The sequence below is a fragment of the Orcinus orca genome, chromosome 18 (genome assembly GCF_937001465.1).
Source record: "Orcinus orca chromosome 18, mOrcOrc1.1, whole genome shotgun sequence".
Lineage (NCBI taxonomy): Eukaryota > Metazoa > Chordata > Mammalia > Artiodactyla > Delphinidae > Orcinus > Orcinus orca.
The window spans coordinates 25,235,797-25,262,803 of record NC_064576.1 but is presented as its reverse complement, the minus strand read 5'-3'; the positions used below and the strand labels follow the sequence as shown (position 1 = coordinate 25,262,803).

The following is a 27,007-nucleotide window of genomic DNA, read 5'->3' as shown; positions in this document are numbered from 1 at the left end:
TGTAGACAGCATATATACAGGTCTTGTTTTTGTATCCATTCAGCCAATCTGTGTCTTTTGGTGGGAGCATTTAGTCCATTTACATTTAAGGTAATTATTGATATGTATGTTTCTATTACCACTTTCTTAATTGTTTTGGGTTTGTTATTGTAGGTCTTTTCCTTCTCTTTTGTTTCTTGCCTAGAGAAGTTCCTTTAGCATTTGTTGTAAAGCTGGTTTGTTGGTGCTGAACTCTCTCAGCTTTTGCTTGTCTGTAAAGGTTTTAATTTCTCCATCAAATCTGAATGAGATCCTTGCTGGGTAGGGTAATCTTGGTTGCAGGTTTTCACTTTCAGTATGTCCTGCCACTCCCTTCTGGCTTGCAGAGTTTCTGCTGAGAGATCAGCTGTTAACCTTATGGGGATTCCCTTGTGTGTTATTTGTTGTTTTTCCCTTGCTGCTTTTAATATGCTTCTTTGTATTTAATTTTTGACAGTTTGATTAATATGTGTCTTGGCATATTTCTCCTTGGATTTATCCTGTGTGGGACTCTCTGTGCTTCCTGGACTTAAGATTAACTCTTTCCTTTCCCATATTAGGGAAGTTTTCAACTATAATCTCTTCAAATATTCTCTCAGTCCCTTTCTTTTTCTCTTCTTCTTCTGGAACCCCTATAATTCGAATGTTGGTGCATTTAATGTTGTCCCAGAGGTCTTTGAGACTGTCCTCAGTTCTTTTCATTCTTTTTTCTTTATTCTGCTCTGCAGTAGTTATTTCCACTATTTTATCTTCCAGGTCACTTATCCATTCTTCTGCGTCAGTTATTCTGCTATTGATCCCATCTAGAGTAGTCCTTCTAGGTCCTTGTTAAATGTTTCTTGCATTTTGTCTATTCTATTTCCAAGATTTCAGATCATTATTCTGAATTCTTTTCCAGGTAGACTGCCTATTTCCTCTTCATTTGTTAGGTCTGGTGTGTTTTTATCTTGCTCCTTCATCTGCTGTGTGTTTTTCTGTCTTCTCATTTTGCTTAACTTACTGTGTTTGGGGTCTCAATTTTGCAGGCTGCAGGTTCGTAGTTCCTGTTGTTTTTGATGTCTGTCTCCAGTGGCTAAGGTTGGTTCAGTGGGTTGTGTAGGCTTCCTGGTGGAGGGGACTAGTGCCTCTGTTGTGGTGGATGAGGCTGGATCTTGCCTCTCTAGTGGGCAGGTTCACGTCTGGTGGTGTGTTTTGGGGTGTCTGTGGCCTTATTATGATTTTAGGCAGCCTCTCTGCTAATGGGTGGGGTTGTTTTCCTGTCTTGCTAGTTGTTTGGCATAGGATGTCCAGCACTGTAGCTTGCTGGTCGTTGAGTGAAGCTGGGTGCTGGTGTTGAGATGGAGATCTCGGGGAGATTTTCACCGTTTGATATTATGTGGAGCTGGGAGTTCTCTTGTGGACCAGTGTCCTGAAGATAGCTCCCCCACCTCAGAGGCACAGCCCTGACTCCTGGCTGCAGCACCAAGAGCCTTTCATCCACAGGCCTCAGAATAAAAGGGAGAAAAAGTAGAGAGAAAGAATTAGTAGAAGTAGGAAGAAAGAAAGGAGGGAAGGAAGAAGGAAGAAAGAAAGAAGAAAAGGAAAGAAGGAAAGAAAGGAGGGAGGGAGGGACGGTAGGAGGAAGAAGGGAAGGAATGAAGGAAGGAAAAAAGAAAGAAAGAAAGAGAAAGTAAAATAAATGTAATAAAGTTATTAAATTAAAAATTATTAAGAATAAAAAATTAGAAAAACAAAAACAGACGGATAGAACCTTAGGACAAATGGTGGAAGCAAAGCTATACAGACAAAATCTCACACAGAAGCATACACATACACACTCACAAAAAGAGGAAAAGGGGAAAAAATCATAAATCTTGTTCTCAAAGTCCACCTCCTCAATTTGGGATGATTCGTTGTCTATTCATGTATTCCAGAGATGCAGGGCACATCAAGTTGATTGTGGAGCTTTAATCCGCTGCTCCTGAGGCTGCTGGGAGAGATTTCCCTTTTTCTTCTTTGTTCTCACAGCTCCCAGGGGCTCAGCTTTGGATTGGGCCCCGCCTCTGCGTGTAGGTTGCTGGAGGGTGTCTGTTTTTCGCTCAGACAGAACGGGGTTAAAGGAGCCGCTGATTCGGGGGCTCTGGCTCACTCAGGCCGGGGGGGGAGGGAGGGGCGCGGAGTGTGGGGCGAGCCTGCGGCGGCAGAGGCCAGCGTGACGTTGCAGCAGCCTGAGGTGCGCCATGTGTTCTCCCGGGGAAGTTGTCCCTGGATCCCGGGACCCTGGCAGTGGCGGGCTGCACAGCCTGCCCGGAAGAGGGGTGTGGAGAGTGACCTGTGCTCGCACACAGGCCCCTTGGTGGCGGCAGCAGCAGCCTTAGTGTCTCCTGCCCGTCTCTGAGGTCCGTGCTTTTAGCCGCGGCTCACGCCTGTCTCTGGAGTTCCTTTAAGCAGCGCTCTTAATCCCCTCTCCTCGCCCACCAGGAAACAAAGAGGGAAGAAAAAGTCTCTTGCCTCTTCGGCAGCTCCAGACCTTTTCCCGGATTCCCTCCCGGTTAGCCGTGGTGCACTAGCCCCTTCAGACCGTGTTCACGCAGCCAACCCCAGTCCTCTCCGTGCACTCTGATCTAAGCCCGAGCCTCAGCTTGCAGCCTCGCCTGCCCCGGCGGGTGAGCAGACAAGCCTCTCAGGCTGGTGAGTGCTGGTCAGCACCGATCCTCTGTGCGGGAATCTCCCTGCTTTGCCCTCTGCACCCCTGTGGCTGTGCTCTCCTCCGTGGCTCCGAAGCTCCCTCCTCTGCCACCCGCAGTCTCCGCCTGCGAAGGGGCTTCCTAGTGTGTGGAAACCTTTCCTCCTTCATAGCTCCCTCCCACTGGTGCAGGTCCCATCCCTATTCTTTCGTCTCTGTTTTTTCTTTTTTCCTTTTGCCCTACCCAGGTACGTGGGGAGTTTCTTGCCTTTTGGGAAGTCTGAGGTCTTCTGCCAGCGTTCAGTAGGTGTTCTGTAGGAGTTGTTCCACGTGTAGATGTATTTCTGGTGTATCTGTGGGGAGGAAGGTGATCTCCGTGTCTTACTCTTCCGCCATATTCCCCTCCGAGCCGAGTATTATTATTAAGATTACATAGCACTCCCTCTTGTGAGAGCACCAGAATCACAAGTAACTGCTGAAAAATCATCGACAGGAAGACACTGGAATTCACCAAAAAAGATACCCCAAAGACAAAGGAGAAGCCACAATGAGATGGTAGGAGGGGCGCAATCACAATAAAATCAAATCTCATAACGGCTGGATGAGTGACTCACAAACTGGAGAACACATACCACAGAAGTCCACCCACTGCAGTGATGGTTCTGAGCCCCAGGTCAGGCTTCTGAACCTGGGGGTCTGACAACGGAAGGAGGAATTCCTAGAGAATCAGACTTTGAAGGCTAGCAGGACTTGATTGCAGGACTTTGACAGGACTGGAGGAAACAAAGACTCCACTCTTGGAGGGCACACACAAAGTAATGTGTACGTCGGGACCCAGGGGAAGGAGCAGTGACCCCAGGGGAGACTGAACCAGACCTACCTGCTAGTGTTTGAGGGTCTCCTGCTGAGGCAGGGGGTGGCTGTGGCTCACTGTGGGGACAAGGATACTGGCAGCAGGAGTTCTGGGAAGTACTCCTTGGCGTGAGCCCTACCAGAGTCCGCCATTAGCCCCAGGAAAGAGCTGAGTAGGCTCCAGTGTTGGTCGCCTCAGGTCAAACAACCAACAGGGAGGGAACTCAGCCCCACCCATCAGCAGAAAGCGGATTAAAGTTTTACTGAGCTCTGCCCAGCAGAGGAAACCCAGCTCTACCCACCACCAGTCCTTCCCATCAGGAAGCTTGCACAAGCCTCTTAGATAGCCTCATCCACCAGAGAGCAGACAGCAGAAGCAAGAAGAACTACAATTCTGCAGCCTGTGGGATGAAAACCACATTCACAGAAAGGTAGACAAAATGAAAAGGCAGAGGACTATGTACCAGATGAAGGAACAGGATAAGACCCCAGAAAAACATCTAAATGACATAGAGATAGGCAGCCTTCCAGAAAAAGGATTCAGAACAATGATAGTGAAGATGATCCAGGACCTCGGAAAAAGAATGGAGGCAAAGATGGAGAAGATATAAGAAATGTTTAACAAAGGCCTAGAAGAATTAAAGAACAAACACCTAGAAGAATTAAAGAGCAAACAAACAGAGTTGAACAATGGAACAACTGACATGAAAAATACACTAGAAGGAATCAGTAGCAGAATAACTGAGGCAGAAGAATGGATAAGTGACCTGAAGACAGAATGTGAAATTCACTGCCATGGAACAGGATAAAGAAAAAAGAATGAAAAAAAATGAAGACAGCTTAAGAGACCTCTGGGACAACATTAAACATAAGAACATTTGCATTATAGGGGTCCCAGAAGGAGAAGAGAGAGAGAAAGGACCAGAGAAAATGTTTGAAGAGATTATAGTTGAAAACTTCCTTAACATGGGAAAGGAAATAGCCACCCAAGTCCAGGAAGCAAGAGAGTCTCAGGCAGGATAAACCTAAGGAGAAACATGGTGAGACACACAGTAATCAAATTGACAAAAATTAAAGACAAAGAAAAATTATTGAAAGCAACAAGGGAAAAACGACAAATAACACACAAGGGAACTACCATAAGGTTAACAGCTAATTCCTCAGAAGCCAGAAGGGAGTGGCACGATATATTTAAATTGATGAAAGGGAAGAAACTACAACGAAGATCACTCTACCTGGCAAGGATCTCATTCAGATTTGACAGAGAAATCAACAGTTTTACAGACAAGCAAAAGCTAAGAGAATTCAGCAACACCAAAGCAGCTCTACAACAAATGCTAAAGGAACTTCTCGAAGTGGGAAACACAAGAGAAGAAAAGGACCTACAAAACCAAACCCATGACAATTAAGAAAATGGTAATAGGAGCATACATATTGATAATTACCTTAAATGTGAATGTATTAAATGCTCCAACCAAAAGATACAGGCTTGCTGAATGGATTAAAAAACAAGACCCGTATATATGCTGTCTACAAGAGACCCACTTGAGACCTAGCGACACATTCAGACTAAAAGTGAGGGGATGAAAAAGATATTCCATGCAAATGGAAATCAAAAAAAAGGTGGAGTAGCAATACTCATATCAGATAAAATAGACTTTAAAGAATGTTACAAGCAACAAGGAGGGCACTACATAATGATCAAGGGATCTATCCAAGAAGAAGATATAACAATTATAAATATATATACACCCAACAGAGGAGCACCTCAATACATAAGGCAACTGCTAACAGCTCTAAAAGAGGAAATCAACAGTAACACAATAATAGTGGGGAACTTTAACACCTCACTTACACCAATGGATAGATCATCCAGACAGAAAATTAATAAGGAAACACAAGGCTTTTTTTTGTTTGTTTTTTTTTTTTTGCAGTACACAGGCCTCTCACTGCTGTGGCCTCTCCCGTTTGGAGCACAGGCTCCAGACGCACAGGCCCAGTGGCAATGGCTCACGGGCCCAGCTGCTCCGCGGCATGTGGGATCTGCCCGGACCGGGGCACGAACCCATATCCCCTGCATTGGCAGGCAGACTCTCAACCACTGCGCAACCAGGGAAGCCCAGGAAACACAAGTTTTAAATGACACAATAGACCAGATATATTTAATTGATATTTATAGGACATACCATCTGAAAACAGCAGATTACACTTTCTTCTCAAGTGCACACGGAACATTCTACAGGATACATCACATCTTGGGTCACAAATCAAGCCGCGGTAAATTTAAGAAAATTGAAATCATATCAAGCATCTGTTCGGACCACAACGCTATGAATTAGAAATAAATTACAGGGAGAAAAGAGTAAAAAACACAAACACATGGAGGCTAAACAATATGTTACTAAATAACGAAGAGATCACTGAAGAAATCAAAGAGGGAATCAAACAATACGTTACTAAATAACGAAGAGATCACTGAAGAAATCAAAGAGGGAATCAAAACATACTTAGAGACAAATGACAATGAAAACATGACAATCCAAAACCTATAGGATGTAGCAAAAGCAGTTCTAAGAGGGAAGTTTATACCAATGCAATCCTACCTCAAGAAACAAGAAAAATCTCAAATAAACAATCTAACCTGACACCTAAAGAAACTAGAGAAAGAAGAACAAACAAAACCCAAAGTTAGTAGAAGGAAAGAAATCATAAAGATCAGAGCAGAAATAAATGAAATAGAAACAACAAAACAATAGCAAAGATCAAGAAAAGTTCTCAAAGCTGTTTCTTTGAGAAGATAAACAAAATTGATAAACCTTTAGCCAGACTCCTCAAGAAAAAGAGGGAGAGGACTCAAATCAATAAAATTAGAAATGAAAAAGGAGAAGTTAACAACAGACACTGCAGAAATACAAAGCATCATAAGAGACTACTACAAGCAACTCCATGCCAATAAAATGGACAACCTGGAAGAAATGTACAAATTCTTAGGAAGGTGTAACCTTCCAAGACTGAACCAGGAAGAAACAGATAATATGAACAGACGAATCACAAGTAATGAAATTGAAACTGTGATTAAAAATCTTCCAACAAACAAAAGTCCAGGTCCAGATGGCTTCACAGGTGAATTCTATCAAACATTTAGAGACGAGCTAACACCCACCCTTCTCAAGCTCTTCCAAAAACTTGCAAAGGAACACTTCTAAACTCATTCTACGAGGCCACCATCAACTTGATACCAAAACCAGACACAGAAACTATAAAAAAAGAAAATTACAGAACAATATCACTGATGAATATAGATGCAAAAGTCCTTAACAAAATACTAGCAAACAGAATCCAACAACACATTAAAAAGATCATACACCATGATGAAGTGGCATTTATCCCAGGGATGCAAGGCTTCTTCACCACACGCAAATCAATCAATGTGATACACCATATTAACAAACTGAAGAATAAAAGCCATATGATCATCTCAATAGATGCAGAAAAAGCTTTTGACAAAATTCAACCCATTTATGATAAAAACTCTCCAGAAAGTGGGCATAGAGGGAACCTACATCAACATAGTAAAGGCCATATATGACAAACCCACAGCCAACATCGTCCACAATGGTGAAAAACTGAAACCATTTCCTCTAAGATCAGGAGTAAGACAAGGATGTCCACTCTCACCACTATTATTCAACATAGTTTTGGAAGACCTAGCCATGGCATACAAATTGGAAAAGAAGAAGTAAATCTGTCACTGTTTGCAGATGACATGATACTATACATAGAGAATCCTAAAGATGCCAACAGAAAACTACTAGAGCTAATCAATGAATTTGGTAAAGTTGCAGGATACAAAATTCATGCACAGAAATCTCTTGCATTCCTCTACACTAACAATGAAAGATCAGAAAGATAAACTAAGGAAACAGTCTCATTCACCATTGCAACAAAAAGAATAAAATACCTAGGAATAAACCTACCTAAGAATTGGGAGACTGGGATTGACATATATACACTAATATGTATAAGATGGATAACTAATAAGAACCTGCTGAATAAAAAACAAAACAAAACAAAAACCTACCTAAGGAGGTGAAAGACCTGTACTCAGAAAACTATAAGACATGGATGAAAGAAATCAAAATGACAGAAACAGATGAAGAGAAATACCATGTTCCTGGATTGGAAGAATCAATATTGTGAAAATGAGTATACTACCCAAAGCAATCTACAGATTCAATGCAATCCCTATCAAATTACCAGTGGCATTTTTTACAGAACTAGAACAAAAAATCTTAAAATTTGTATGGAGACACAGAAGACCCCGAATAGCCAAAGCAATCTTGAGGGAAGAAACCGGAGCTGGAGAAATCAGGCTCCCTGACTTCAGACTATACTACAAAGCTACAGTAATCAAGACAATATCGTACTGGTACAAAAACAGAAATATAGATCAATGGAACAGGATAGAAAGCCCAGAGATAAAACCATGCACCTATGGTCAACTAATCTGTGACAAAGGGGGCAAGGATATACAATGGGGAAAAGACAGAGTCTTTAATAAATTCAGCTGGGAAATTCAACTGGACAGCTACATGTAAAAGAATGAAATTAGAACACTCCCTAACCCATACACAAAAATAAACTCAAAATGGATTAAAGACCTAAATGTAAGACTGGACACTATAAAACTGTTAGAGGAAAACATAGGACGAACACTCTTTGACATAAATCACACCAAGATCTTTTTGACCCACCTCCTAGAGTAATGGAAATAGAAACAAAAAGAAACAAACAGGACCTAATGAAACTTACAAGTTTTTGCACAGCAAAGGAAACTACAAACAAGATGAAAAGACAACCCTCAGGATGTGTTAAAATATTTGCAAACGACTTAACGGACAAAGGATTAATCTCCAAAATATATTAACTCATGCAACTCAATAATGAAAAAAAACAACCCACTCAAAAAGTGGGCAGAAGACCTAAATAGACATCTCTCTAAAGAAGACATACAGATGGCCAAGAAGCACATGAAAAGCTGCTCAACATCACTAATTATTAGAGAAATGCAAATCAACATTACAATGAGGTATCACCTCACACCGGTTAGAATGGGTATCATCAGAAAATCTATAAACAACAAATGCTGGAAACGGTATGGAGAAAAGGGACCCCTCTTGCACTGTTGGTGGGAATGTAAATTGATACAGCCACTATGGAGAACAGTATGCAGGTTCCTTAAAAAAACTAAAAATAGAATTACCATATGACCCAGCAATCCCACTACTGGGCATATACCCAGAGAAAACCATAATTCAAAGAGGCACATGAACCCCAATGTTCATTGCAGCACTATTTACAATAGGCAGGTCATGGAAGCAACCTAAATGCCCGACAGATGAATGGATAAAGAAGATGTGGTATGTGTATGTGTGTGTGTGTGTGTGTGTGTGTGTGTATATATATATATATGTGTGTACCATGGAATATTAGCCGTAAAAAGGAACGAAACTGGGTCATTTGTAGACACGTGGAAAGATCTAGAGACTGTCATACAGAGTGAAGTAAGTCAGAAAGAGAAAATCAAATATCGTGTATTAACGCATATATACGTAATCTAGAAAAATGGTACAGATGAACCGGTTTGCAAGGCAGAAATAGAGACACAGATGTAGAGAACAAACTTATGGACACCAAGAGGGGAAAGTTGGGGGGGGGGGATGTTGGTGGTGGGATGAATTGGGAGATTGGGATTGACACGTATACACTAATATGTATAAAACAGATAACTAATAAGAACCTGCTATAAAAAAATAAAATTAAATATAAAAATTCACCCCCCCCAAAATAAAGGATTATATTTATTAAAAACCAAAAAGATTACATAGCATCCTTCAGTTTTTTAATGTGACTCTGGGAAACTCTTTGTCCCCAAGATGCCACATGTCTGAGCCTATGACTATTTGCCCAGTAGCTTACCATGACTAATGACTAGATGATACACTTAAGGAGATGGGCAAATCTTTCAGGCTGACTTTCTCCGATTGTTACTACCTAAAGCATCTGCTCTGATACTACTTCCTGTTAGTTATTGTCAATTTACTAGAATCCAGCTGCTTCCAACACTTGTGCCCGCCCATTGCTTACTCAGATTCTGAAACTTCACTCAAAATTCCCCCCGGGGAGCTCCTGGGGGCCTCTGTGAAACAGGGGTCTGAGATCATCCCTGTGTATGAGATGCTGCTAGAAAAACCAAAGACAGAGTTGCACATCTCCAGGAATGAAGAACTTCCATGTCTGAAGGGATCAAGCAGCTCTTGAAAGATGTACTCACTGTTAACCCACAGAACTGATCTGATGCCTTTGAACTTGAAACCAAAATGAACCAAGTCACATGCACTGTTTAAAATTCAGGGCACAGCATCTTGGGTGTTTTAAAACTAGGTGAGTGTACTCTTTCTGATCTGCATGCACACTTACTGGACTGGACTCTTCATCCCGGGCCCTGGGGAGGACCCTGTGGAGTTGTGGGAAATGCCAGATTGAAGAGAACTTTGTTATCAAAGATCCCCCCAAGTCTTGATCCCAAAATGTGGGATCATTTGAATATAAATTGGAAAATCTAGTGAAGTCTGAGTGGCAGTTGCATTTGAGCTGAGTCTCCTATGTTTTTTTTTTTTTTTTTTTTTTTGCGGTACGCGGGCCTCTCACTGTTGTGGCCTCTCCCGTTGCAGAGCACAGGCTCCGGACGCGCAGGCTCAGCGGCCATGGCTCACGGGTCCAGCCGCTCCGTGGCATGTGGGATCTTCCCGGACCGGGGCACGAACCCGTGTCCCCTGCATTGGCGGGCGGACTCTCAACCACTGCGCCACCAGGGAAGCCCCTCCTATGTTTTTTAGAAACACTTTCTCATCGTAATTAATCAACGCTCACCATAGAAAATGCGGGGGGGAAAGCGACCTAAATCTCATTAGGATATGTCTCTTTTTTCTCACAAGCCTATTTCTTGCTTTCTATAGCTCAGCCAGCACCAAAGGGGCAATGTGAGGAAAATGAATGTCATTGAAAATAATATGCTCAGGTTAGTATAAATCTGAATTCGTTTTATGACTTTGGTCTTCATGTTCGAATGAAAAGATACATATTCTGCTCAATAGTGTCAAGTAAGGACATTGAATTTATGTCAAAGATATAAGATAGAAGTATTTTCTGGAATAAGAGCCACCAGTTATTTAGTACCTATTATGTGCTGGGAGAAATTAACTAAATCAGTTCCTAATTTGAACCTTGTGAGAAATGCTACCATTTTGTTGATGGAGATTCAGAGAGGTTGAAATATCTTTGCTGCTACAATACTACACTACACTATTTATCATATTCTGTTGGCTCATCAGATCTGCAGACTTAGAAATAAAGCATTGCTCACAGAGACAAGTGGTCTCAGACTTTGGTTTCCCTTTAAATTTGCTTTTATTCCTTCATTCTCATTCATTTATCCTCCTTTTCAAAAATATTTCACTGACTGCCTCTTACATGGCACATTTTACTGGGACAAATATATGAAAATGATCTTTAAACTTTGAAGAAGATCATAATTCCCTGGGATACATGTTAAAAATGCAAACACACAGGCTCCAGACCTACCATATTAGACTTCTGGGAGGAGGAGAGGAACTGAAGCCAGCGAACATTTATGTATTATTAGCAAACTCTTAGTTGATTACAGATTACTGTTACAGGAGTAACATAATCTCTTAAGTATCAGATAAAGAAAGATTTTATTAACAAACATTTTGAAATCTCATAAGCCAGTTAATTTTACCACAAGTCATAGGATGCTACAATATTTCATTTCTTATAATACACAAATTTATGCTAATTTCTCTTCTTGGTGAACTCCTAAGCTGGTGGCCTTGGTGTGTCAATTAAGCCCTCTAAAAATTTCATTGCTAGAAGAGAGAAAAACCATGTTACCCATAATTTAATAAGAATCAGATTTGCATCCAACTAAAGAACACTGTAATTCCTGTGTCTTCAAAAGTTCTTAGGGAAGAATAAATATTTTACGGAAAATATTTTGATCTAAAGTTTTATATTCAGTTAAACTAGCTTTCAAGTGTAAAAGCATATATTAGACATATTCAGATATGTAAGGTAAGACATGTTTACTAGTATTCTTTCTAAAAAATTACTTCTGTGGTACTGCATAAATATCAAAAAGAAATCCTAAAGTGAGAAAACATTACCAAAGCACGTGGCCATGCAAGGAAATCCTAAGGAACTACGTGAGGAATATAAGAAAATTATACAATTTGTGGTCCTATCTCAGGTTCTTATGTCAGAGGACCCAGATTTTCTCTCATTTCAGGTGCACAGGCTTACGTTCAGAAACTGGGTCTGAAGTTACGAATTTCCACTACAGTGACTCAAGTCACTTTTCCACTCACCAGACCTAGAGTTTTGTTTTGTTTTGTTTGATCATATTCCTCAGGATACACTTTATATGTTTTCTCATATATTTTATTCTTAGGGACACAGTGATTAACTAGCCACAACCATGGATCCTTCTAGATCAGAAACTGTTTCTTCTTTCTATTATAGTAATTGTTCCCATTGTTCCCATCTTTTCTCTCAAGGTTAGATGTTACTATGTGTTCTTTGCCTCTGTGGCATTCTCTTGTTTCTACTGCAATCAGTGAATTCAACTCTGTGGCAGCATCTCCCAACTGCCGTCCCCAGCCTGTAGAGGACAGCCACCACTGAGCTCCCTGTACCCGTGTGTTTCCTAATGTCTTCAGGAGGGAAGTTTCTGAATCCCCTCCATGGATTTCACTGATGGTTGCTGAATAGGTTGCACATAATTGATCCACCTCAAGATTCCCATCTCCCTGAGCGTCTGAATTTCCTCCTCTAAAGCATGCCAGGGAAGTTCCAGCATCTGAAGCACACTGAATAGAGGTCATTATTGAGACAGGGCTTCAATTAACCAACCAAACCGTCACTGATTGCTACTCAGAATTTATACATTAAAACTAGAATCACAGGAATTCCCTGGTGGTCCAGTGGTTAGGACTCCATGCTCTCACTGTCAAGGGCCCGGGGTTGGATCCCTTGTTTGTTGAACTAAGATTCCACATGCTGTGCAGCCAAAAAGAAAAAAAAAAAAACCCAAAAACTAGAACCACAGAGAGCACCAATGGCTTAATTCAAACACGTCTAGCCTTATGTTCCATCATATTTGACCACCATCATCAGAAATCATTTACACCTGTATTCCCCAGATTTTTATTGAAATATATTAGCAAAGTTTTGTGAGCTCTTTAGCATATTCACTCTCTTTTTCCTAAGTGGTATATGTGCCAAATCCTTTCTCCCTCTGGGACATTCTGAGAGCTGATTTTTTTATGAACCTGAAAACAGAGAGAAGTGGTAGAAAAAGTAAGGAAGGATAAGAGGCCTTCCCCAGGGAACAAACAACTAAAGAAAGGTTTTAATGAAAGGGAGGCAGTTTACTTAGACATGTGAGGAGGTGGCTGCTTCTAGCAAGGGTGACTTGGAGGGGCTGAGAGAAATGTTTCTCAGGCTTGTCTGTGTCTGCCCAAATATTCCCATTCCAAGTCTAAGGATCACATTCCTTTCTGACCAGTGCCCATTCTTGTTATGGAAGACTTGGAGAGTCAGGCATTTAACTAGCTTGTAATTTTGCAAACCACATAATTAAATTTGGCATTTTATCCTTAGCCATGGTGGCAGGCAGAACAATGACCCCCGAGATGTTCATGACCTCATGGTCAGAACCTGTGAATTTGTTACCTTACATGCCAAATGGACTTTAGAGATGTGACTAAGTTAATAATCTTGAGATGTAGAGATTATTCAGGATTATTCAGATAGACCCACTGTAATCACAGGAGTCTTATAAGTGAAAGAGGGAAGCATGAAAGTCAAGGTCAGAGTCAGAAAGAGAGATCTGAGGTGCTTCTGGCTGGTTATCAAGAAGAATGTGGCCAGGTACCAGAAATATAAGTGGTCTCTAGAAGCTAGAAAGGCAAGGAAATGTATTTTCCCTAGAGTTTCCAGAAAGAACACAACCCTGATGACACAAATTGACTTTTTTTAAATTGAAGTACAGTTGATATATGACATTATTTTAGTTTCAGGTGTATAGCATAGTGATTCAGTATTTTTATAGATTATAAAAAGTTTTATAGACTATTAAAAGTTTTTACAAAATAATGGCTGTAATCCCCTTTGCTGTAAAATATAACTTTGTTGCTCTTCTATTTTACATATAGTAGTTTGTATCTCTTAATCCCATACCCCTATCTTGCCCCTCCCCCCTCCCTCCCCCACTGGTAACCACAGTCTGTTTCTGTCTTGCTCTATATATTCGTTTGCTTTATTTTTTAGATTCCACATCAAGTGATATCATACAGTGTTTGTCTTTTTCTGTCTGACTTATTTCACTGAGCATAATATTCTCTAGGTCCACCCATCTTGCTACAAATGGCAGAATTTCATTCTTTTTTTAATGGTTGAGTAATATTCCATTGTATATATACATGCATATATGCATGGCCACTTGAGTTCCTTCCATATCTTGGCTAACGTTAAGTAGTGCTGCTACGAACACTGGGGTGCATGTATCTTTTCGAAATAGTGTTTTCAGTTTTTTCCGGATTCATATCCAGGAGTGGGACTGCTCAATAAAGAGTAGAGAAAGAATCAGAGGCATATGTAGAATAACTAGTATAAAATATAAACATATTATTTAGAATCCTGATAATAATTAATACAAGAATTGAAAACAAACATGGATAAATATGGGGCCACCAAGAGATGAGACTCAAAATATTACAGGGGCTTGAGAGGAACTGGAACAGGGGAACTTTATGCTTTACTTAACTAATAAGAACCTACTGAATAGCACAGGGAACTCTACTCAATACTCTGTAATGACCTATATGGGAATAGAATCTAAAAAAGAATAGATATATGTCTATGTATAACTGATTCACTTTGCTGTACAGCAGGAACTAACACAACATTGTAAAGCAACTATATTCCAATTAAAAAAAAAAAGAAAAATGGGGTTATTCTAAGTGTGCTACTTGAAGGTGATATGCATTTTTATTTTAATTTAATAAAAAATGAATCTGAATTAAAATTAATAAAAATTAATTAAAAAAACAATATCCAGTATTTATTGAAAACTAGAAAATGTTCATAAGTGACACAAATTAAGAAAATACAAAATATAAAGGCAGACTCCAGTACTGTAAAAAAATCTGAAAAACACCAAAAAGCATAGAGAAGGTAAATTAAAATCATGCATTTCCATTATCTAAAGAAAATCATTGTTGACAATTTGATGTATTCTTTCATTATCTCTCACTTCTCTCTTCACTTATGTGTATACATGCATGTATATGTATATTTATATACCATATATATATAAGGGTAAATGCTGCTTTATGGATTTTTAAACTTAAAATACCTGTTTAGAATTAAAATATTATTAGAAAATATATTTTAATGGCTACGTATTCTATGATATTTACATACTCACATATACATCATATATATGTTTACAATATATATCCTCTATATCATATATATGTATATAGACATACAGATTACTTTAAAATTTTCAATATTATAAATAACACTGCAGTAAATTCCCCTGTATATAAATATCCATGTATACTTCATTGTTTCCTTTAGGTAAATCCTCACATTTATTTTTCATCTCCAAGTCTCCAATTCCTTGTGATCATTAATCACTGGCTTAAAATAACAGGTGTTTTCCCTTTCTACTATTTCCCCTGCTCCCACTTCCCAAAGCTGCCTTTTCTATCTTTCCCCCACCGCCATGTCCTCCAAGGACCTCAGAGTCAGTGCCTTCTCTGGGCGTCTCACCTCGCTGTTCTTCCTGGCCTTTTTCACAGCACTGACCAGGATCCCGCATCCGTTCTGGTCTGGTCTCACGGCCAGTACCAGCCTGGCTTGCCCTGACTGTCCTGTCTCAAATCTTTTCCCAGGAAAATCAATCTCTTTAGAGCTCTTTATACAGCCTCTGTCTTTCAAAGGGGTAAGAAAAAATTTCTGGGCATAGTGCCAGCAAGAGATCTCACACAGACAAAGCAGACGTCCCACCTTCACCTCTTCCCAACCCTCATTTTTCCCTTCCCAATACTTCCTGTTTTTCTGTAGCTATGAGACGAGAGACAAAACTGTCCCGTTTAATATGTAAGAGCTCCTTCACAATCACATAGCTATTTCCCCTGTAAATACTTTTTTTCGCCCCCTTAAATCATTTAATTCTTTCTTGCCATCAGCGCTGAAGTTAAAAATCATACTGGGAAAAAAACCCACTTATGTAGGCAACCCCTCAAAGTTATTCACGGTGGAGCTGATCTTTCAGATGATAAAAAAAATCAAAGATAGTGGCAATTCTGTTACATTCTAGACCTTGGGTTTCAACCTCATTCAGAGCAGTTTTTCAGCAATTTGTATTACTCGTTTTCATATAATCAAGCATGAGAAGAGACGTATTGGAATTTCTAGGGCCTGGATAATTATAATCACCTGCTTGTGTGTTCTATGAATTCTATGGGAGCAGAAAGCTCACTTATATTGATGGATCATCCTCTCTTAAGACCCAGGAAGGCACTGTGTGTACAGAGGTCACCATGGGGGAGGGAGGATCTGCCCTCAGCACCTGGGGGCCTTGCCTGGCAGGTGGTGCAGTGACCTCTGGTGGAACAGAGGGCCAAAGAGCCATTATGGTCTGCAAGGGACAGCTGGGCCGGAACTCTTGAGGACTTTTATTTGCAAATTCCTTAAGAAGCACATCCTGCAATAAAATTTACCAGTGCCACTGAGGATGTAACCTATTGTATATTTATTTCAAATTGATCACAGGGAGATCAGCTTGGTGCTTTGTGACCACCTAGAGGGGTGAGATAGGGAGGGTGGGAGGGAGATGCAAGAGGGAGGAGATATGGGGATATATGTATATGTATAGCTGATTCACTTTGTTATAAAGCAGGAACTAACACACCATTGTAAAGCAATTATACTCCAATAAAGATGTTACAAAATAAAAATAAAATAAAAATAAAGAAAAAAACATTTATATAAACACTTCTGACCTCATGCTTTTCTGACTCATTGCAACAGCTTTTTTTTCCATGTGTGTAGGAATTTGTATATTTGTTTTTAAATCCTAACAAACGTTAATTAATTTGTTTACCTTTTATATTTCCACTTTCAAAAATGAAATGGAAATTGGCTGTATGAAGGGTATTGTTATGGGTTTAGATTAACAATACCAATATGAGTGTGTACAATCCCAAATGATTAATAAACTTACCAACTCCAGCCACTGTTGAAGCATTCACTAGCATGTGAACTGGCTGCTTATTCTTTCATTTTCTTCATTTATAAAGTTGGAATGATAATAGTCACTTGCCTCATAGGATTGCAGTAATTACTCAAAGAGATAAGGCTGTAAAATTCTTAGTTCAGTGGCTGGCACATAGTCATCTGAGATAAATATTACTATTATTAGTTTTTCATTATTATAGTTTCATAATTATATTGTTATTAGACCTGTGCATGTCAGTGTGTTGACCAGCATCTCTACCCACACAAGGTTGTATAAACTTTTTTCAGTTATGTGTTTACCTTATTACTTTCCTGATTACCGAGAGTAATAATAATAATATATATTGTTTTTCACTTTATAGAGCGTTTTTATATTTTATCTCATCCTCACTACAACAAAGTGAGCCAGATACTATAAGTTCTACATCCCTTTAATAAGTTTACAAAAGTCCCTTCACTTATTTATTCATGTATTTTAAGTTTCCATTACTAATATCTTCTGTACTCTTTTATGACCTTGCCCAACATTACAAGCAACGAAGTGGCAACACTAATATTTGAACACTGTTCTTCTGATTCCAAATCTCATACACTCCGTTGCCTGTTGAATGACACTTGGCCATCCCCAAACTTGCCAACCATCTGTATCATGACCATGTGAAGTAATCGCAACTCATTTACTAACTTTAGGGTAGATCGCTCATAAACTCTCCCAAACTGGTAAGAACCTAACACTTTTAAAAGATCTCACAACATGATTTCACCAACTTCCCTAAGTTCTGTGTTTTTATAAAATGACCTAAAATTACCTTTATGACAAAAAAATTATAATTAGATTAAACTAAGTCCCTCATGCTTTAGTTTGAGTGAATACGTTGCATGCCAGACACAGAGACAAATAAAGCAGGTAGGATAGAAAAGTCTGGGCTGTGGAAAGTGTGTTGTTATTTTAGACCTGAAGAAAATGAGGGCAAGGGCCATGCAGAAATCTGAGAAAAGAGCACTTCTGGTAGATGGAACAGCAAATGCAAAAGCTCCATGAAGGACAGCGAGAAAAACAATGTGTCAGGAGCAGTATGGGCAGGAGAAAGTTCTAGATCAGTTCAGAGAGCCAAGAGGAAGGAGCAGATTTTGTGGGGTCTTGGGACCATTGGGTGGATTTTGTCTTTCACTCTGAGATGTGAAGACGTGGACGATTTGGGGCTGAGGTGTGGTATGATTGCGTCAGCTTTACAAGGTGAGAGTAAGGGACCGAAAGGGAGCTACTGCCTCGCCAGAGGTGACTTTCTCTACACCTTCACACTTTTGTATAGATCTTATTTCCTAACAATTTAAAAAAACAATTAGAACAAAATTGTTGATGGACTACCAAAAGCTGGCTTTCTTGACCTTTTAGAATAGTTATGGAATCAACTCTTCTGTATCTTACAGACATCCTGGATCTGTAAAACAGCAATCACACTACTTACTAAGTTAATGATTCCCTGACATCTTAAATATTTTACCCCTTATTGCTGTTTGCTTGGTCTACTGAAATCATTATTAGTAACATATACATATAACTATGGGTGTACACTTGAAAGTAAATATACATTACTTTTTAAGTTAGTAAATATTCATTTTGTACCATGAATATATGATGATCTCATAGTAGACAGTGAGGTAATTAGAGAAATTATCAAGTACTGCAAACATCCAATTATAAGCACTTTGAGAGTAACAATCATATCTACGTACTCTTTATGTTTCTCTATCGACAGAAAAGCTCTTTGTATGCACCAAGTCTGGACCTATAACATGGAAGATTATGATCCACTAACCCTCCAGATGACAGAAGCAAAGGAAGTTAATTTGCTTGGGGTGAAAACAGTTAAGCAGATGTCATATAGCAGGTATGCAGGGGTAATGAAGAGTTTGAAAACTATCATTTTCTGTTTCTAGAAACTTTGGAGGCATTGACTTATTCCAAGAGAATTTTCGTGTCCTTATATTGAATTATCACTTTCTACCTAAAATAGCCATGATTGTTTTCTGTCACTTATCCTAGTTAAGACAACTTTCTATTCTTCTGATAACCCATTTCAACGTTATTAGGTCTAAAATCTGATTTAATGACAGATACAGCACACAGGATTAAACCAAACTTTACCAAAAGTCAAACAGGTTTGATTTGTTACTCCTTTTATTTAAGAGGCAATTTCAAATGTATGAATGGGCGATTAATTACAAGACACTACTGATGATTTACAAAGCCATCTTGGTTATTGCCTAATACTTTGTCCTTATCTTTATAGAGATTGGTTTTTTTTAAAATAAATAATCTGATCTTATGAAAAGTATTTCAAATACCATGCATTTCTATGCAATAGTCATCTTATTTAAATGTTAATAAAATCTGTTTGCATGTAGATTAAAAAAAATCAAAACATGAAAATATCAAAATGTCAATTTATAATACAGTGTTACAAGTGGATTAAAGTATAAAATGGAGTCATAATACACCAAGGCTTTTTTACTAGTTTATGAAATCTTCAGTTTAGTGAAGCTTAAATCAAGACCTAAAAATATTTGGAATTGTAACTAAGTTACAAACAAATAAATGGTCTACTCCCAGAGATCAGGAGTCTAATTGGAATTACTGACTCTCCATGGAGAGTCATTCTGCACACATTTATCCTGTAGTTACAGGGTTGCAAACAGTTTCTGTGTAAGTTTTTGTCTAGACTTATAAAAACTTTCAATAAAGCCATGGAGACATTCAATTGCTTCCTGTCTCACGGAAAAAGCTGTAGAACCCAAGTCATGCTGCCTGTTATAGGGTGATTTCTGAGTTTGTGGCCTGCCTTTTAGTGCTTCATGTGAATCAAAGAAAGAAAACCAGGAACTATTACTATTAATAATACAGTGGAAGAATTGTCTAGAAAACTTGCATTGAACAAGATTTTTACCAACTATGAAAGTAAGCAAAGTAATTATTTTATCATAATATCCTTATGGAGCACAGAGAGAATTTGGTATTTATTTATTCATTTTGTGGTAGTACCTTCATAACTATACGAAGTAAAATTTCCATTGCAGTAATATTGAAAACATTCCAGTGAGTCTGTCAGTCAACTCAAAATATCTATCCTCTATAATATTATTATAACTTTTTCTGTGATATATATATATATATATATATATATATATATATATATATATATTGCTGTACGCAGGCCTCTCACTGCTGCGGCCTCTCCTGTTGTGGCGCACAGGCTCCGGACACGCAGGCCCAGTGGCCATGGCTCACGGGCCCAGCCGCTCTGAGGCATGTGGGATCTTCCCGGACCGGGGCACGCACCCGTGTCCCCTGCATCGGCAGGCGGACTGTCAACCACTGTGCCACCAGGGAAGCCCCTGTGATATATTTTAAGTTAGTATATTTTCAAGTTAAGATAACATTTATACCATTTAAAAACTTACAGACAGAAGAAAATTATTTCTATATCTTGGAAGAGTTTTCACTTTATCTGTTGGACTTAAAATGTTTTTACTTTGCCAGAATTGTTACAATAGTTATAAAATATTCGAGTCTTAATAGTTACTAGGATGAGTTAATAGGCCAATTTAAAATGCCCAGATGGATGGAAATCAGAGTTTAGAAAAGTTGGCTTTGCTGCTTCTTTGATCTCCAATCAAAACAATGTTGGGAGTGAGGATATAACAGAGGTTACAGAAGAACTCCTTAAACAGGCCTATGTGTAAGGAATGAAAACATAATCTGTTTCGAAAGGAGAAAAACTGTGAAAGTTTAAGAAGAATTTTCAGGTTAAGAACAAGGGCACGTACAGAATCAGAAAATAAAATTTTTAAATTAGGAAAGAAAAATAGTACAGTATGCTATGTAAAACTAAAAACACTTAGCTCATAAAACAAACCTGTGCAGGGCTGACTAAACTAAGTAGAGCTAGGAATGCTGAAAGCACAGTTCAGATATATTAACTAATACAAAGTAGAAAAATGTCTATCAGATGTATGATATAGATTATCTAAAAATGTGACTCAAAACAGAACTGCCATCCTTCAAAGGTTGGTCTAAACACCATCTCCATCCAGAAGCCTCTCCTGAGCTCATGTGGATTTAATCTTTTTCTTCCTAGTGGTTTATCCTAACTTTGGTATGACAATTACTACTTTTTACCATGGCCCACCTCCTACACTGGACTGTCTCATATTTTTAAGTACTCTCCACAGCTCCCAGAACTGTGCCTCGTATCCTGGAAGCATCTACGTACTTATATAATTGAAAAAACAATACACTGAAATTTATTTGGTACATACTGTTACTATAAATTAGATGGTAAAAATTCTTGCTAGAATGTTCCTTTTCATTTAGAAGCACAAATTTTAAAGGCATTTTGCAAAGATTTTTTTTAGGTTCTTTTTTTTATAGTGAGCAATAAAATATTTCATCAATAAATTCTACTTTATCATTATGGCCTTAATATTTTAGGCAAATACATAATGAATGGTATCAATATAAAATACTTTCATACACTGACCACTGATAAATATAAGTCAAAATATGCCTGGATAAAATTATAAAAACAAAACACACTTATTATTGATGTCTAGATATACCTTGTGGACAAGGAGGTCTCATTAGGTGACATTTGTCAGCTTAATGAAGTTATAAAGGTCCAGGGTATGGCTGTCAGCTCTGAAGGCTCCGACACAGGTGAAAGACACATTTTTTACCATACTATACCATGAACTAAGGACTCAAGAGTGATGTATAATATAGAATTCTAATAAATTAATTTTCAGTAATAAGTTGCAGCCATGCCAACTTGCTTGGATGGGCCTTCCCAATCTCAATTTCTCTGACTGTCCCTTTAATAGAAAACATGTTTGTTATCTTTTTAGAATCCCAATAGTCCATTGGCTAACATTAAATGCACAAAGTCACAGCATATGCCCATGAGTGGTCATCCTGCCTTCCTATTACTTGAGATTTATTGGCTTCTCATAAAATCTTCCATAACAATGAAGATTTTGAGATAAACAGAGTGTAGGAAAAGTCAAACTCATAGAAACAGACAGTAGAGAAACGGTTGCCGGGGGGTGGGGGAAATAGGGAGTGATGGGTAAAAAGATATAAACTTTCAGTTATAAGATGAATAAATTCTGAGGATCCAATGTATAACATGGTGACTATAGTTGATAACACTGTATTACATAACTGAAATTTGCTAAGACATAGAACTTGAACCCCAAAGATAAATATGTGAGGTGATGAAAGTGTTAATTAACTTCATTGTGGGGATTCTTTCACAATGTATATGTATGTATATCAGATCATTATATTGTACACTTTAAATATCTTGCACCTGTAGCAATTTCCATCCTGGAATTATTAGAAAAGGAGAACAAAGAAAGAAGAGGTGTGAAGTGTGGGGAGGGAAGATTATGAAATAAAAAGAAAGAAATCCAAGAGTGAATATATCCCCTTCCTCATTGTCTTCCTCTGTCCATCTATTTTCAGTACAATATCACAATGTATTTACATAATTATTTGGATTGTGTATTTCTAGCATAGATGCAGAATTTATATTGTATAAACTTTCCCTGGTGAAAGTTGATGCATGGCCTATTTTCTTTGAGCAAAAGAACTATTGCAGATTTCCAAGGGCAGCTTGGCCTCTCAGAAATGAATGAAATGTCTTACTTTCTTAGGCAAAAATCCATCCCAGCCTTCAGCATATGTGAGTACAAACCCCACCACATTTATAGAAATATCCGTGGTTTAGTGAACGTGATGGAGGAGGTACAGATTGGAATGGCGGTTGCCAGGGGCTTGGGGGAGGGGTAAGGGGAGGGAGCAGTCAAAGGGTACGAAGTTTCAGTTATACAAGATGAGGTCTACTGTACAGCATGGTGACTATAGTAAACAACACTGTATACTTGAAAATTTGCTAAGAGGCTAAATCTTACATTAAGTGTTCTATCACCCCCCCCAAAGTAATAATAATAAATAAAGACGGCAGGAGGAAATTTTTGGAGGTAATGGATATGTTTATGACATAGACTGTGGTGATGGTTTCCCAGGCGTATGTTAATCTCCAAACCAATCAAGCTGTATACGTTAAATATGTACAACTTTTTGTATGTCAGTTATACTGCCATAAAGTGAGTAAATGGTTTAAAAATATAGGAATGATTCCAAACTCAAATCTCTAAGTTTGGAAATAAGTCTTGTTCAGGACAAGCAGAGACCCACCAGGTATTCCTGAGACTCTGCAGGATGCAGGAATGTGTACACAGAACTCACATGTGACAGCCATTACTTTGAGGACACAGGTGAGGTCATGTTTCTCCAGATAGGAAAGGCGTCCCCTATGTGTAGATGTTCTCTGCAGCCCTGCAGTCCCTCAACCGTGTCCCATGCCCTTGCCACTCCCTGCTCCATTATCCTTTGTTGCTCAGGCTTCTGGTCTCAGACCCTCAACAGCTTCAGTTGACAATCTTGGACATTCCCAAGAGAAGATTTGGGCGTGGTGGAGAGGGTTATGGGTAGGGGAGAGGTTTGAGAAGACAAAATTTGAGAATCAGATTTGGCAATGTTCAGGACATAATTGTTTTAGATTTCATTAATTTATTTATTTACATGTTTTTATCTCAACACCACTCGTCCTTCCTATAACAATCTCCAGATGACATCCTCTGACAGAGTTGGTGGCCTCTGCAAACACAGCCAAATCGGTAAAATCTGAAGTCACATTATTTATTAATGGCCTAATCTTCAAAAAGGCAGTGCAATTCACTAACGAGGATTTTTGGTGGGGGTTGCTATAAATGGGATGCTAAATCAGATACTGTGACAGGAGACATTTAATCATTCACAGTGACCATTTTGATTTTTTTAATGCACTCCTTGAATTGAAAAGTAGAAAAAAATGAACTTAATGTAATACATGCTTCAAACTGCTCATATCAGAGTTGGGAACTGTGTTAACATTTAACAACAAGTTCACAAATTGATTGACCTACTTATGCTATTTCATATGCAGCGTATGTAAAGATCATATAAAATACAATCTTAGGGGCTTCCCTGGTGGCGCAGTGGTTGGGGGTCCGCCTGCTGATGCAGGGGACGTGGGTTCGTGCCCCGGTCCGGGAGGATCCCACGTGCCGCGGAGCGGCTGGGCCCGTGAGCCATGGCCGCTGAGCCTGCGCGTCCAGAGCCTGTGCTCCGCAATGGGAGAGGCCACAACAGTGAGAGGCCCGCGTACCACAAAAAAAAAAAAAAAATCTTAGATATATGTATGTGTGTCAGGGGGGGAATATATATATTTTTAAAGGGTTAAAGCTGTTCTGAAATCTGCCAAAGTAGAATAGGCTGTTGTCTAAGTTGAGACAACACTAAGTATCAATACTTAATAGACTCAACTTGTGTAAACAAATATTGGAGCATATTATATATGTGGTTAAGGTTTATGACTTGAAACTAAAGTATAATTTTCTTTTTTTTAATTTAATTTAATTTTTTTATACAGCAGGTCCTTATTAGTCATCAGTTTGATACACATCAGTGTATACATGTCAATCCCAATTGCCCAGTTCATCACACTACTAAAGTATAATTTTCAATTTTCATCCATGATTTTGAAATGAGGTAGGGTAAATTAGACCAGCTAAATATTCTACTGCATCTAAAGGTTATCAACATGTAGTCTATATTGAAGACATTATATTTTATACAAAATTATGTTAAAATAAAATCTTAATATTCTGTTACTACCTAATTTCACGTTTATATTTTATCCTTCTACTAACAGTCTTCAATTCCCCATTCATTAAAATTTGGGAGAAAAATAAAGAATGTATTTGTTCGGATGCATTGCATGTATTACCTGAATAAATTCTCACAGGGACCCTGATAGAAAAGTAATTATCCCTCATTTTTCCATGTGAGAAAACTGAGGCACAAGAAGAAGAAGAAACAGACTTATTCATATTACTAACAAGTTTAAGATTTGGAAGTAGAAAGCAGCTCGTCATGACTCTGACAATTGTGATGTTTTTTTTGTTTTTTTTAGACTTGCCACACTTGGCTTGTGGAATCATAGTTCCCAGACCAAGGGATTGAACCCTTGGGCCCACGGCAGTGAAAGCACCAAGTCCTAACCAGTGGACCACCAGGGAATTCCCAATAGTGATTGTTTTTCTATTGGTACAATTTAATTTTGAAAACCTCCAGTCAAAATTTATTCCCTTGATCTAAAAAAATCTGATGACTCTCAATTCCACATTCCTAGAAAGTTGCAATTCCTTAGCATGGCATTCAATATTCTCCTTAATCCAGTTTGCTCCATGTTTTTCTACTTAAGTCTCCCAACTTTTCTTCATTTGTTTTATTATCAATTCAGCATGGATCACTTGACATTTGCTTAAAAGGCCCAGTTGTTTTCTTTCTCTTGTTTAATGTCATGCTATTCAGTCTTACTTTTCTCTACTTTTATATTTGTTGAAGTCCTATATATCATCCGATAAATATCACCTCTTCCATGAAGCCTCTTTCCATCTTTCTTAGCCAAGTCCTCATAAACCATCACTTACACCTCTGGTTTGGAACGCGGGCAATCTGACCCTATGCTATAGTTATTTGTGCATCTGTCTTAGCTCCTTTATCAGACTCTTAAAGGGAAGAAACCCTTCTACATATTTTCCACAGTGCCTGGAATAGTTCTTGGTACATTCTAGAGATCAATAAACATCCCTAGAATGAGTGAATTAAAGTGACAGGCAACTGAAGAGTTAGATTTTATGCTTTATTAAAAAGTGAGGTCCTTTTGTTGTAGATTTTCATAGAACTTTTCAAAACTGATAAAATGAAACTTGCTCATGATACAATCTCCAAATGTTATCCCCAGGATAGGTTCTGGAATAGTAATATAGAAAACCTTCTTGTAAACCCATGAAAAGCATTCCAAAATGTCCAAGATCCTTGGTTTAAAAACAATGATAATGACATTAATATGGAAAACACATGCGGTAATTAAGGATCTATGTGTATGTGTGCATGCACTGTGTTAGTTTTTTTTTACTGGATTGATATACCTACTTACCAAAGAATAGAACGTATTTGTGACACAGAATGTTAAGATAATTTGTTGGTAACACATGCATTGCTACAAGTTATAACAGTAAAAAAAAAAACATTATAAATTAAAGCACCCATGGGTCATTCAACTCAGCTGGCAATACACCTGAATAAAAAGGGAGAGCTAGACTTAATCTCCAAGTCTGTCATTTATTTCTTTCACACAAAATGTATGGGACACAGGTGGCCAGAAGTCAAAGATCATACTCTGCCTGAACGCTTCATAAGGCACGGTACAAATGTATGGGACCTGCTGGGTGAAATCAGAAAGTCACTAGAATGGGGTACGATTTTAGTGACCCAGGTCAAAGGCCATACAGCTTTTGGTGTTTTACAAATGTTTGACAGATTAAATACCCACCTCCTAGGGATAACAAATAGGCCATGGAGCTAAAAGTATTCATAAGCATTAAAGCTTCATTCAGAATTCTCCTTATGAAGGATGCAGGTCACAAGGATTAGTAATATGGTTACAAAAATTTTTTCCCGTTGTTGAAAAACTGTACTCTGGACAATACCCCTGAGTGTAATTGCAGGTCACCCAATATGAAGACTAGACAAACAAAAAAGAAAAGAGTAAAAAAAGCAGCAGTTATACCCAGACATGTCCTTCTCTGAAATGCAGCACTACCTTTTTAGGATTCTTTCATATTTTGCCAAGTATTTTTTTTCTTGGATAGAGTGTCATATTATCACTAATCTGCGTAAATTATTTTGCTGATATTCAGCACTTTTTTATAGTTCACTATCTCTAGAAAGTTGACCTGATACAAGGATATGTTTGACAAATAATCCATGGGTGTTATAAGGACAATAATGTATGGTATTGTGTGGAGAAGTGCTTTATACATTTTGTAAAATGCTCTGAAATTAAGGCAGTATTACGATTTAACACAGTATCTCTTTATTCTTACTTGAACTCTTGTGATAGTGTGCTCACA

At 38.5% G+C, this 27,007-nt stretch overlaps 1 long non-coding RNA gene across 1 annotated transcript in view; it reads left to right on the top strand.

Moving 5' to 3' along the window:
• Positions 1-19,958, top strand: part of LOC125961930 (uncharacterized) — a 193,214-nt gene extending 173,256 nt beyond the window's left edge. Inside the window, exon 3 of the long non-coding RNA XR_007473065.1 lies at positions 18,685-19,958. This is a non-coding gene — a long non-coding RNA (uncharacterized LOC125961930). The remainder of the gene's footprint in view (positions 1-18,684) is intronic.
• Positions 19,959-27,007: the final 7,049 nt, after the last annotated feature.